The sequence below is a fragment of the Arachis duranensis genome, chromosome 10, assembly GCF_000817695.3.
Source record: "Arachis duranensis cultivar V14167 chromosome 10, aradu.V14167.gnm2.J7QH, whole genome shotgun sequence".
NCBI lineage: Eukaryota > Viridiplantae > Streptophyta > Magnoliopsida > Fabales > Fabaceae > Arachis > Arachis duranensis.
Window position 1 is genome coordinate 76030088 of NC_029781.3, and position 12963 is coordinate 76043050.

At 36.7% G+C, this 12963-nt stretch overlaps 1 pseudogene; it reads right to left on the minus strand.

Annotated features, from left to right (window-relative positions):
* Positions 1-4351: 4351 nt before the first annotated feature.
* Positions 4352-11150, minus strand: LOC107470301 (phenylalanine ammonia-lyase-like; annotated as a pseudogene).
* Positions 11151-12963: the final 1813 nt, after the last annotated feature.

Below are 12963 nucleotides of genomic sequence, written 5' to 3' on the forward strand. Positions count from 1 at the left end.
GTATCCATTGACAACGGTGATGCCCTACATACAGCTTGCCATAGAAAGGAGTGTCAAAGATTGGATAAAAGCAGTAGAAAAGCAGAGATTCGGAAGGAACACAACACCTCCATACACTTATCTGAAATTCCCACCATTGAATTACATGAGTAACTCTATCTTTGTTTTCTGTCTATTTATTATTATTATTCGAAAATCCAACAATCTCTTAATATAGTTGAATCCGCCTGACTGGGATTTACAAGATGACCATAGCTTGCTTCATACCAACAATCTCTGTGGGATCGACCCTTACTCACGTAAGGTATTACTTGGACGACCCAGTACACTTGCTGGTTAGTTGTGTGGAGTTGTGACAAAGTGTGATTTATGTTTGAGAGCACCAAGTCTTTGGAGCCATTGTTGATGATCATAATTTCGTCCACCAAACACCAAATTCACCACCCGATCAGTACAAAGCTACAGGTCGGCAAGGTGAAAACAAATTCACCGCCCGACCACGATGAAAATTGAATTCATCGTCTAGACTTCTACAAATCGGCAAGATGAAAAGCAATAAAAACAGAATAATGCAAGAAGTTATCAAAAAGTGATCCATAGAAAAAGACCTGACAAGGTCTTGATAAAAATGGGTTGCTAGAAATAACTTAAAGACGGACCGACATAAGAAGTCAGACCAGTCGACTACAATAACAAAAGTTATAAAAAGTAATCCATAGGAAGAGGCCTGGCCTGCCCTAAAAAGAGGATTACTAGAAATAACTTAGAATGGACCGACATGACAAAGTCGGCCAAAAAAGCTACAAAAAGTTATAAAAGTAATCCATAAAAAGAGACCTGACAAGGTCCAAATAAAATGGATTACTAGAAATAACTTAGAAGGGACCAAGACGAAGGAGTAAGCCCAAGACAATTAAAGCGACAGAGTTATAAAAAGTAAACCCAAGGGATTACTAAAAACAAACTCAAGACAGTCCAAGGAAAGACGTGCACTTGAAAAGACATAGTTTTGCCGAAAAAGCCATGACTCCACGACAAGGCTATCAAAATTGTTCAGACTAACTAAAAAGGGTTCTACGAGAACACTAAAAAGTTATCGGACAAATTAGTCCCAAGGATCATCTCGACAAACAAAAAGAGGTCAGACAACAAAAGTACTAACACTCTACAAAAGATCCACAAAAAGGACAAAGACATCTCGCAACGACCATAGAAAGGCCAGGAATGCTTTGCTGAAAGGTACGAAGTCTTGAAAAAAGACACTACATAAAAGGCAAAAGCACAAATCAAAACGGCGCTAAAAGGTCATCCAAAAAAACTATAAAAAAGGTTCCCCATCAGAACACTACCTAAAAAGTTGTTGGATTATGACTAAAAAGCCCGAACAGTGAAGACAAACAAGTCGGAAGAAGGCTGAAAAATCCCATCAACAAACAAAAAGGGGAAAGACCGGACTTGCACAAGGAGAAACTACTCAAGAATCAACCAAAGTCAGGATGCTTGAGCACGACTTCCTCAAAAAGATCGAAGCTCTGAAAGCCCGATCTCACGGAAAGGTCTGAACTCAAGCAGGGGCACTGTTCATGCATCGGTTCGAGCTATAAAGGACCGGGTTGGCCGACCTCTTAGAAGGTTGGCCCATGACCGACCTCTTGGAAGGTTAGCCCATTATCGACCCCTTCTCAAAGAGCTCGGCCAAATCGCCAAAAGAGGCCCAAGCAGGCCCAACGAAGGGACACAGCCCAAATCTAAAGGCGGCAAAGCCTAAAGAAAGATAAGGCAGTTCTCCTTAAAGATAAGATGACTTCACTCAAAGATAAGATAAGATAACTATCTTATCTCCAGAAAGGTTACTCCACACTATTATAAATACACTCGAGCACCCAGGTATAACTCATACTCTGATTCTACTAAAAAACTGCTTAATACCCTTGCTAACTTAAGCATCGGAGTTCCTTGCAGGTACCCTCACCCTCCGGTGACGAAGAATCAGCATTACCACCAAGTCCAACCAGTCGGACACGGCTGCTCCGGCGACCATCATCAAGTTGGACACAACAGCTCCGACCAGTACAGAAGATCTCGTCCGAGATCGACCTACAGTTTCAGGTAACCCTCAGAACATATTCATCTCCAACGTTACAAAATATTATAAAATCATCATTTTGTCTATGAATGATATTTGACGAATAATTTTTCCCTTAAGGTCTTTACTATTTCTTAACATTCCTATGAAACCCATTCACTCTCTCATTCACTTTGCATTCGCATAAGCTATGCAGACACTGATGTTTCATCTTTAATGATGTCCTAATAGAAATTCATCTTCATGTGGGGGGTTTAGTGCTTTTATTTCGATTGTGTTAGCAAGCTTCTAGAAGTTGGTCATTTCACTGTTGCCAACGCGCTTGAGGTATGAATGCTACATTGCATTTTATGAGTATGTTGCTTTTTTAGTCAAGTTGTTGTTTACAACAGTTGCAATTTAGGGTGTGTTTTTGTCAAGTTTGTATTTAATAGTGTTGTAAGTAATTCTATAAGTGCTAAAATTGCGAGGGGTTTGGTATAATCATTTTTTTTTTGTTTTTGCATACTAATAGGAATTTAGGAGAAGGTGATGGAAAGATTTAATCTGATTGCAGTATGATAATGGACCATTGCAGTATCTAGGAGGAAAAACAATAGTGATTGTAGATATTAAGAGTGATTGCTAGTCTATATTTGAGGCATATGCAGAGTTAAGGCAATTTGGGTACATAGATTCCAGCATATCAACTTTGTGGTATAAAGATCCAATAGTTGAATAATTGGAGGAAAATTTGAAATTATTTGCTGCTGATAAAGATGCACTTGTGATGTGTAGAATAACGGAGCTGAGGAATCATGCTGAAATGATTGTAGTGCATGAGGTTGATGAAGATAAAGGATTTTCTGAAGTTGGATATATTGATGTTCGGGTAGAACAGATTAAAATCCTAGGCATAAGTTGGTGGTTTATGATAGTTAGCAAGGTCAAGAGGTACAGACTGATAACATGCAACATAATGAGTATGTGAGTACTAACGTAGCTTCTATTGACGAATCTCATAAGGATGATAATGTGCAAGCTAATTAAGAAGATAATGTTGCTGATCATGAAGGGTGGTACTGATGCTGCAAATGTTGCTGTAAAGACTTTAAATGCAAATGTAGCCGTTGAAAATGCAGGGAATGAATGGGACAGTGATGAAGATAGTGATGATGAAGAGTTTGTTCTATCTGATCTTGAGGTTATTAGTACAAATGATGTTCAGTTCACAAACAGTGAGAAGGAGTATGATGATGATAGTTGGTTTGAGGAACTTGTTGGTATCAAAGAAGGTTCTCAAGTTGATAAAGGTAAAGGTGTAGTGAATGGTGATTTCAGTGATGATGAGGGCTTCAATAGTGTTGATTTAGATTTGGAATATAAGATCAGTGGTAGCTCAGATGATAAAGATGGTGAGGAGTAAGATGAACATGAAAAGAGAAGGTATCTATTTCATAAGGATGTCAAAGACATGAGTAATTATAAATGGGAGGTGAGAAATGTATTTGCCTTAAGAGAGAAATTTAAGAACATTATAACAACCTATGCAATACATACAAGCAAGGGGATCAATTATGCCAAACTTAATTTGGTTAGAGTGGGGGAAGTTTGTCAAAAAGATTTCCCATTTTGGCTATATTTTGCAAAGATGGGTCAAAAAACAACTTCGCAGCTTACATCTATGAACCTTAAGCACACATGTGGCCAAGCACATAGAGTTGGGATAATACACACTAAGTGGCTGAGTAAAACTTTCAAAAATAAGGTGGAGCATAACCCAAAAGTGAAGATCAAATATTTGGTTAGCAAGGCACAAAAGAAGTGGAATCTGTAGTCACAACTTCAATGGCAGCTAGAACAAGATAAATTGCATTAGAGGAAATACAAGGAACTTTCCGGTCTTAATACAAGAGGATAGCTGATTATTGTGCAAAGTTGCTAATGTCTAATCCGGGACAAAAGTAAAGCTTAAGATACAGAGGTCTCATGATTTTGAGAATGAGGTTAAAAAATCTTCAATGACCAACTATTGCATCTTTCAAAGAATATAGAATAAAGGACAAATAGGTCCCTGAATTTTTTTTTCGCGGACATTTTCGTCCTCAAGGATTGAAAAATACATTCATGTCCCCGACCTCTCCAAAATGTGAACAAATTTATCCCTCCGTTGAAGTGACTCCGTTGGACCTGACGGAAAAGTCTGACATGGCTCCCATGACGCTGACCTGGCCGTTACAGGAGCACACGTGGCATGTAGCTTTTGAAAATAAGACATATTAGCCCTCATTCACCAAAACGACACCGTTTCACCATAACCCCCAATCTTTGAAATTCATGAGCCCTAATTCTTCGAATGCACAGAAATGATGAAGTGGGTGAAGTGGGTGAACAAAGAGGAGGAAATATTTTGTCACATGGCATTCGACTGAGTACCATCAAGCTTAAGAAGAAGTGGAGTTTGCCATTGATGCCGGTGGTTAGTGTCCTCTTGGCAACTTGGCTCACAGTGTTCTTCATGGTGTCCTTTAAATTCTCCTCCAAATGCTTCAAATCAATGGCTTGGCAAAGTACAATCAAGTAAGTCGATGACATAAGTTTAAGAATCTCAACAGCTTCATATGTTTTCCTAGCTAAAATCATACCAAGAGAGTTCACATCTTGGTTATGTTGCTCAACATTCTGGACATGGCTAGTTACCGGGTTTGCAAGATATTGCAATTCGGAATAGTAAGAAGCCATTGCAATTTCAGTTCTCTTGAAGCCATAATCCAAGCTGGGGTTCCTACTAGCACTTAGATTTGAAGGCAAGCATGAGTTTCCCGATTGATGCAACGACCAATCTTGTGTTATCCACAGACTCACCAATTGTAGTACCTTGAAAGTTACCACATACCACCATGCAAAGCCTTGTTCCTTGACATATCAATCAAAGGGTTGTCGTTAACATAGTTAATTTCCCTCTTAATTGATTTGGTTAAGAATCTAATCACTTCAATCAAAGGGCCAAGCCATTGAAGTGAAGTCCTAAGTGCATATTTGCCCTGTGCTTTTGCAACGGATCAATCTCGTACAACTTCTTGGTGGCTTTAACATATGAGCTACCATCCAAAATGTATTCTATTATGGCTGCAGGCTCAATTTGTCTAGGATGGTGCTTCAATTTGTGTGTCAAATAGTCAGTAAACTCTGGCTTCCCCTGCATCACCTCCGTGAATATGGCCGAAAGAACCTCCAACAAGACAGCTAGGATCTTGGCCTCAAATAGGATAATTGAGGCTAGTCTAGAACCAACAGTAGTGCCATTCACTAGTGTAAGGCCTTCTTTAGGTTACAACTCGAAGAAATCGAATCCGATTCTGGCCACATGGAATGCTTCTTTTGCATTAAGGATCTCTCCATTGGGTCCAACAACCTTCGAATTTGGTCTGCCAGTTAACAAACCAGCAATGTATGATAATGGAACAAGGTCACTAGAAGCTGTGATTGTTCACCATGGGAAGAAATGTTTTTCCCTTTTCGTTCACCCACTTCACCGTTTCTGGGCATTCGAAGGATTAGGGCTCATAAATTTGAAAGTTTGCAGGTTGTGATGAAACGGCATCATTTTGGCGAGGGAGGACTAATACGTCCTGTTTTCAAAAGCTACATGCCACATGTGCTTCCGTAACGGCAAAGTCAGCATCACAAGAGCCACGTCAGACTTTTCTTTCAGGTACAACGGAGTCACTTCAACGAACGGGTATATTTGTCCACGTTTTGGAGAGGTCAAGGACATGAATGTATCTTCCAATCCTTGAGGACGAAAATGTCTGCAGAAAAAAAAAGTCAGAGACCTATTTGTCCTTTTCTCAAGAATATATATGTGCCTGGATGCATGCAAAAGAGTTTTCTACATTGTAGACAATTTATAGGGTTGAATTGTTGTTTCCTGAAGACACCTCATGATGGACAGTTATTAACTGCAATAAGGTGGGGCCCTAATGATCAAATGCTTTCTATTGTGTATACCATTGTTGAGAAAGAGACAAAAGAAACCTAGAAATGGTTTTTGCAGCTTTTAATTGATAATTTCGGTATTGAAAGAATTGAAAGATCTGTCTTCATGTCTGATAAACAACAAGTAAACAAATAATATATTAATCATTATTTAGTCTTTTAATTACTTTTGGGAAATAAATATTGTAATAACATAAGATTATACCTCTATTATAAGGTTTGCTACCCGCTTCTAATGAAGTAATTCCAAGTGTTGAAAATAGATTCTGTGTACGACATCTATCGAAAAACTTCAGGAAGAAGTATCGTGGCACTAACCTGAAGTAAATGATATGGATGTGTGAAAAGGCTACACACTGGAAGGATAAGAAAAGAGACATGGAAGTGATCTAAAGGGTTAATTCTGAGGCTTTTAAGCATTTGAATGCTATTGCTCTCAGATATTGGAGTATATCCAAGTTCACGTATTATTCTAAATTTGATACTCTCTTAAATGACATGTGTGAAAGTTTTAATGGTTAAATAATATAAGTTAGGGAAAAGCCTATTATAACCATGCTAAAAGAAATTAGAGTATATTTGATGAATAGATGGGTTATAAAGAAAGAATTTAGGAATACAATGGTACAATTTTACCTCGGATTAGGAAGAAAATAGAGAGAAGGAGTATGTCTGCTGGTGAGTGGAGACCCTTTTGTTCTACTACACAGTCGTATGAAGTGGTCAATGGAACAAATATGTTGTAGATCTTGCTGCTCATGAATGTTCTTGCAGAAAGTGGCAGCTCAGTGGCATTACATGCACTCATGCCATCAGTTGCATCAACTTCAAAGGACTAGAAATGGATACATGTATTGATGATTATTATAAGAAGGAGCCATATGCCAAGTTATATGAGTCAGTCATATATCCTCTAAATGGTCCAGATCTTTGGGAGAAGACTGATTTTGATGATGTTATGCTACCACTCTATAGGAAGCCTAACCATAGACCAGTGAAGAAGAGGCCTTAAAAAAGTTGAGGATAGGAGCAAGAGCCACTATCTAGGAAGGGATAAATCCAAAGGTGCTCAAACTATGGTGAAGCATGACACAAGAGGGAAAGATGCACTAAGCCTCCCATCCTTGTATTATATGTAATAATTTAAGGTTTTTCAATTATACTTGGTTGTAACTATTTGAGTAGTTTGTATGTATTTTTAGTCCCAATCCTCTAAATAATCTACTGTCAAAAAATTAAAGAGGAGAAGGGAGAAATTGGTAATCAAAGGTGCTCGCCAACCATCTGGTACAATGAGGAAGAGATCAGCTTCACAACCCCTAATCCAATCTGCTACTAGAGAGAGGAAGAGATTTTTCATTTCATCTAAATCATTATCAACATAGTCCTAACCCACCACATCCATAACTCCAACAACAAGGTCCAAGTCATCTCAACCCAACCCAACAACTTCAGCCCAATCCAACTCCATATCAACAATTCTATCTAACCAGAGGCCCAAGTTGAAGCCCATTAAAAGCAATGTCCAAGGACAAAGAGAGAAGGATGATTTTATAATATTTTATAACCTTGAGGATAATATTAATAAGAAAAAAAAAGTTAGGAATGATATTGATTTTGTCCCAGAACCTTAAGGACGAAAAAAGTACTTATCCTTTAAAAACATTATTCTTTCGTCGACGCTGATATTACCGACGGTTAAATTGGATTGGGTTTTTCCAACGAGTCATTTACCTACATAATTTTACCGACGGTCTAATTTTCGATAAAATAAATTACCGACGGTTTTGCCGTTGGTAAGATCGTCAGTAATACCGAAATGTATTTTAGTGCATGCTTAAAATTTTACTATATATTATTATTTTCTTCATTTATTTAAAACTTTTAATGAGTATAAAATATTATCATCAAAGTAATATTAGTAAACATCTCATGAAGGAAATCATTACAAAAAGTATTATAATTTACACATTAATATTCAATTACATAAAAAACTTATAATAAAAATAAGAGTCAACTACCATTTCTATCCATGAAATTTGAAAATGTGATGCGTGAGCATCTTCTCTTCATTTTCATATTATTTTAGATATGAATTTATTGGGTTTTATTAAAATTTTAGTGTTTGAAGCCTATTTAGATGCTACTTTGAGTTGCTCTATGGTTTTTGATTATTTTAGGTGAAGTTTGGATCAGTTTGATAGAGTTTGTGTATAAGAAAAGAGAAAAATTCTGAATCTGTTGATTTGGCGCTAAACGCCGCATCTGCTGTTTAGCGCCCATACGCTTTGTAATGTGTGCAGCCATTTTGTGAAGTCGGTGCTAAATGCGAACATGGGCGTTTAGTGCCAAGTGCCTCGTAACGTGCACGAGCAAGCTGTGAAGGTGGTGCTAAATGCCGCTACTTGGCGTTTAGCTTCAGGAGACCTGAGACTTTACCAATTGGTTCTGTCGAGAGGCGCTAAACGTGGACTTGGGTCTTTAGCGCCAGGTGCTTCGTAACTCGTACCCAAGCTCAGTGCCTCGAGGGCGCTAAACGCCGAGCCTGGCATTTAGCGCCAGGAAGACAACAACGATTGGAAAGCTAACTGCCTCGAGGGGCGCTAAACGCCGATTCTGGCATTTAGTGACAATAGCGCGGATCCAATTTTAATGAAGGGGCTTTATTAGTTAGATTTGGGTCATATTTATTGTATTTTATTTTGCTTTGGTTATTTTTATTCCCAAGCACAATCTTTTAGGCTTTAGTAGTTATTATTCTATTTTATTTTCAAATTAAATTAGGTTAGATATAAAATGAAAAAGATTTAGCCCTTCGAGCTCCTCTCTTCTCTCTTCTTCCTCATCCAAGTTTTTACACACTTTTGGAACCCTAACTTTTCTCTGAGCCATGAGCAACTAAACCTCCCTTGTTAAGGTTAGGAGCTCTATTTATTCTATGGATTAATAATATTGTCACTCTATTTTAACTCATGTATTGATTTAAATTCAAGGATTACTTTCGTTCTTCATCTTATTAATTTGAGTGTATTGGAAAATAACTATTATTCTACATAAATTTTTGTTGATTCATAGAAAAGTTAACTCACCTGAATAATAGCTTGAAAGTAAATTTCTCCTAAACCACTAATTTCCTGGACTTAATGGGATACGTGACGTATAATCCTCTTATATTTGGGTAATTAGGGTTTTTGTGGCTAATAAACTAGAATTGAACCTAACCTTCTAATCTATATTAAGTAACCAAGCAATGGGCAGTTGATTAGGTTAAAGGAGACTAAATCACTAAAAAATTAGAGTTTAGTCAATTACAGTATGCCATAAATAAAATCTTGCATGATTAAAGTAGTTGTTAAGAAATATTAATCTGAAAAATAAATATCTCTAAAACTTTAACTGTTCTCTTAGATACTTCTCACACCAAGTTTACTGTTTGCTTTCTAAATTCTTAATTTATTGTTTGATGCTTTTGAATCCTGAAACACCACTTTCTACTTGTCTGACTAAGTGAATCATTCAATTGTTGTTGTTTGGTCCATCAATCCTCGTGGGATCGACCCTCACTCACTTAAGATATTACTTGGTACGACCCGGTGCACTTGCTGGTTAGTTGTGGTTTGCAATTTTGCACCAAAACGCTGACATATCTACCCATGAAAAATGGATATTACCATTTGTACTCATTAAATATTGGGTTTTGCAAGCAAAATTATCTCAATCTTAAATAATTAAATAAAATTTCCAAACTATTCTTTGTATGTCACATCCTCTTCAATTCTTCATCTATAGTTCTCTCCCTTTGTCACAACTCACTCAAAGCTAAACCTTTTACCCCCAATTTGTTTTCCAATCATTTATTTGGAGAAAGGAGAAAAATCAAAAGAGGAGAGGGAAGGAAATCACTACTGTCATTGTCGTCATCGCGGGTTGATGAGGAATTGAGGTAGAGGTGTTGAACCCGAGGAAAGAGAGAGAGAGAGAGAGGGAGAGAGAGAATTGGAAATAGAACGTGAAAGGGGACTGAAGATCGCAAGGAGATGACAATGACAGAGGTGCTCTCGCAATGGTTTCCATCGCGACTAAAGGAGGCTGCCACCGAGCTGCTATCCTCCCTATGTCACTGCTACTGCAACCACCTCCCCCATGCTCTGTCATGACTCTTTGGGCTGAAGTTTGCGAGGAGATGAGAACGACAGAGATGCTCCTACGGTAGTTTCTGCTGCGATGGAAGGAGGCTGCCGCCGAGATGCTCCATTCCCGATGTCGCTACTGCTGCAACCACCTTCTCCATGCTTTTCCATAACTCTAATTTTGTTGTGAAAGAGAACAAGAAGGGTCGTTGGGTCTAGCAATAGCAGTGTCTTTCAAGGAGACAACTTTTTTTCAGCAATTACAGTGGCGAAGCATGGACCTTGCTGCCTTTGCTTCTCTCTGTATCTCACTTGTCTCTTTATCCCTAAATTTGATAAATATTTTCATTCATTGTGTTTTAAAAAAAATATGAATCTTTTGTGGTTGTTGTTGAATTTGAAGAATTTGATGTTATTAAATTTAAAATAAAAAATTCTGAGGTGTTGGTGATGACGATTGTGATTATGAAAAAGAAGGCAGTGGTGGTGAATGTAGGGTGAGTGTTAGTGTAGTGGTGGGATTAGAGGGTAATTTGGGAATTTATTTAATTATTTAGGGTTTTGATAATTTTGCTTGTAAAAGCCAATCTTTCATGGTATAAATGGTAATTTTTTATGGGTAGATTTGTCAGTATTTTTAACTTTTATAGACATAAATGGTAGTTTACTCTAAAAATAATGGTTGACCACCAAAATTGCTCTCAAAAGTTTTTTGTGCTAACAAAAATACTCCCAATTTTCATTAATGACAAAAATATCCTTAATAAATTTAAAAACATTGCAAAATTACCCATCTGTAAATCCCAACCACAGTCACTGAGGCACCTGTCACCTTCCAAACCCATCATAATCAAAACCCAACCACCAATGCCACCACCAACCACTACAACGGCAATGATAGACAAAAATGGGGCTCCCAGCGGTGTCTTTGGCCACCTATTCCCAGACATCAACATTGTCTATCTTCTTTTTCCTTCATCTTCTCCCAATTTCTGTCTGTCTACTCAACAGCATCTTACTATTTTATTTTTGAAAAAAAAACAAAAATTAAATTGATTATTAAAACCTAATGAAGTGATAAGGCAAGAAATAAACAAAAATAAAGAAAGAAAAGTTTTCAACTCTTTCCTAGCTATAAATTTCTTACATGAATCAACTAAGTTTCAATTCCACTTTCTTAAACTAACCAAAGACAACAAACTCAACTAGCTACTGCCTTGACCCTACGTCGAGCTGTCAGATCTTGGCGCTGCAAAGTAGTCTCAACTATCCACTATGATGCTGGCCTTTACTAGAGGTGCGTCAGCTTTGTGTGTTAACGTGCTCATAGCTGTTTGTGACTTCCTGACGGAGATAGATATTAACATTATTACAAAAAAAAGTAGTTCGATTATGGTCGGTGCACAATATTTTGATGAGGAAGTGAGACTAGGAAGGGGATTAGTGGTGTTGACATTGTAGATGAGTGAAAGTGGGAAAGGACAGGGATAAAGAGGAGATTGGTAATGGTAGTAGTAATGATGTTGTTGAGAAGTAAGAATGGGAAGGAGTGGATATAGAAAAGAGATTAGTGGTGGTGCATATTGACTTAGAAAAATTTGAAAAATAAGGGTTTTAATTTGAAAATTTTGGATTTTAATTTGGGAATTAAATAGAATGGTGCCACATCATCAATTACAGATGCTACTTTTGCTTTGTGTTTGCCACTTCAACCAATTCTATTAATAGAAAAAGCTTTTTTTCTATATTGGACTTTTTTTTGTATCATTTTAAATATTTGAAGATATTTTTGTTATTAATAAAAATAAAAATCATTTTTGTCCATTCGAAAGTGAAATTGGTGTTAATCCTAAAAATAATCTGCATATATATACATCGTAAATAAAATTATAAATTCTTTTTAGAAAAATTACTCATGAGCAATTGGCATGTGAATCTTCAAATATTCTCTAGATACAAGTCATTTACACAAACAAGTTCATACAAGTCTCTTTAACCTAATTCACCTCACACGCCATTATCTAACTAACTTTTCAATCAACGCACAAATATTTAATTGCCTTTTTGAAAAGAATTTTGTTTCTTTTTTCGAATTTTCTCAACACTTTCGATCTATGTTCTCTTCTATCTCTGCGTTCTCTGTGTTTCTCTTTGTTCATTCTCTGCGTTCTCTTTCTATGTTTTTTTGTGATTTTCATGTTCTAAACATTTTTGAGATCAAGCTCTGAAATCAATTTTGAATAGTTATCTCATTGTTCAAGATAATGAATGATTCAAGTTCAGATTATCAATTAAACCACAACGAAGTGGATTATTATTTTGAATCCAATCAAGTGGCTGAAGTGTGGTTCAATTCTAGTTTGTTTTCGTTAATAGTTTATGATTCTGTAGGTGAATAATGTTGTTTTTGCCTGTGAAAATTGATGTTCATCGTTGATAGTTTGAGTTGAATGTAATGTAGAAGTTTTGATTAATTTGTATTTGGAAGAACTTTCGATGTATATCAGAATTCTTTTGGTGTATTTATAGGTTTAGAATTTTCAATTGAACGAGGGTGAATTATATTATTGTTTTGAATCGAATCAAGTAGTGCGGTGTGGTTTGAATCTAGTTAATGTAGTTTGTTAGTAATTTATGATTCTGTAGTTGAATCTTTTAGTTTCTATTTGTGAAAATTGCTATGCAATAGTTGATGATGAGTTTTGAATATGATTTTATTATTTTTGATAATGAGATTTGGTGTATGCTCACTTTTAATATGGTGTATTG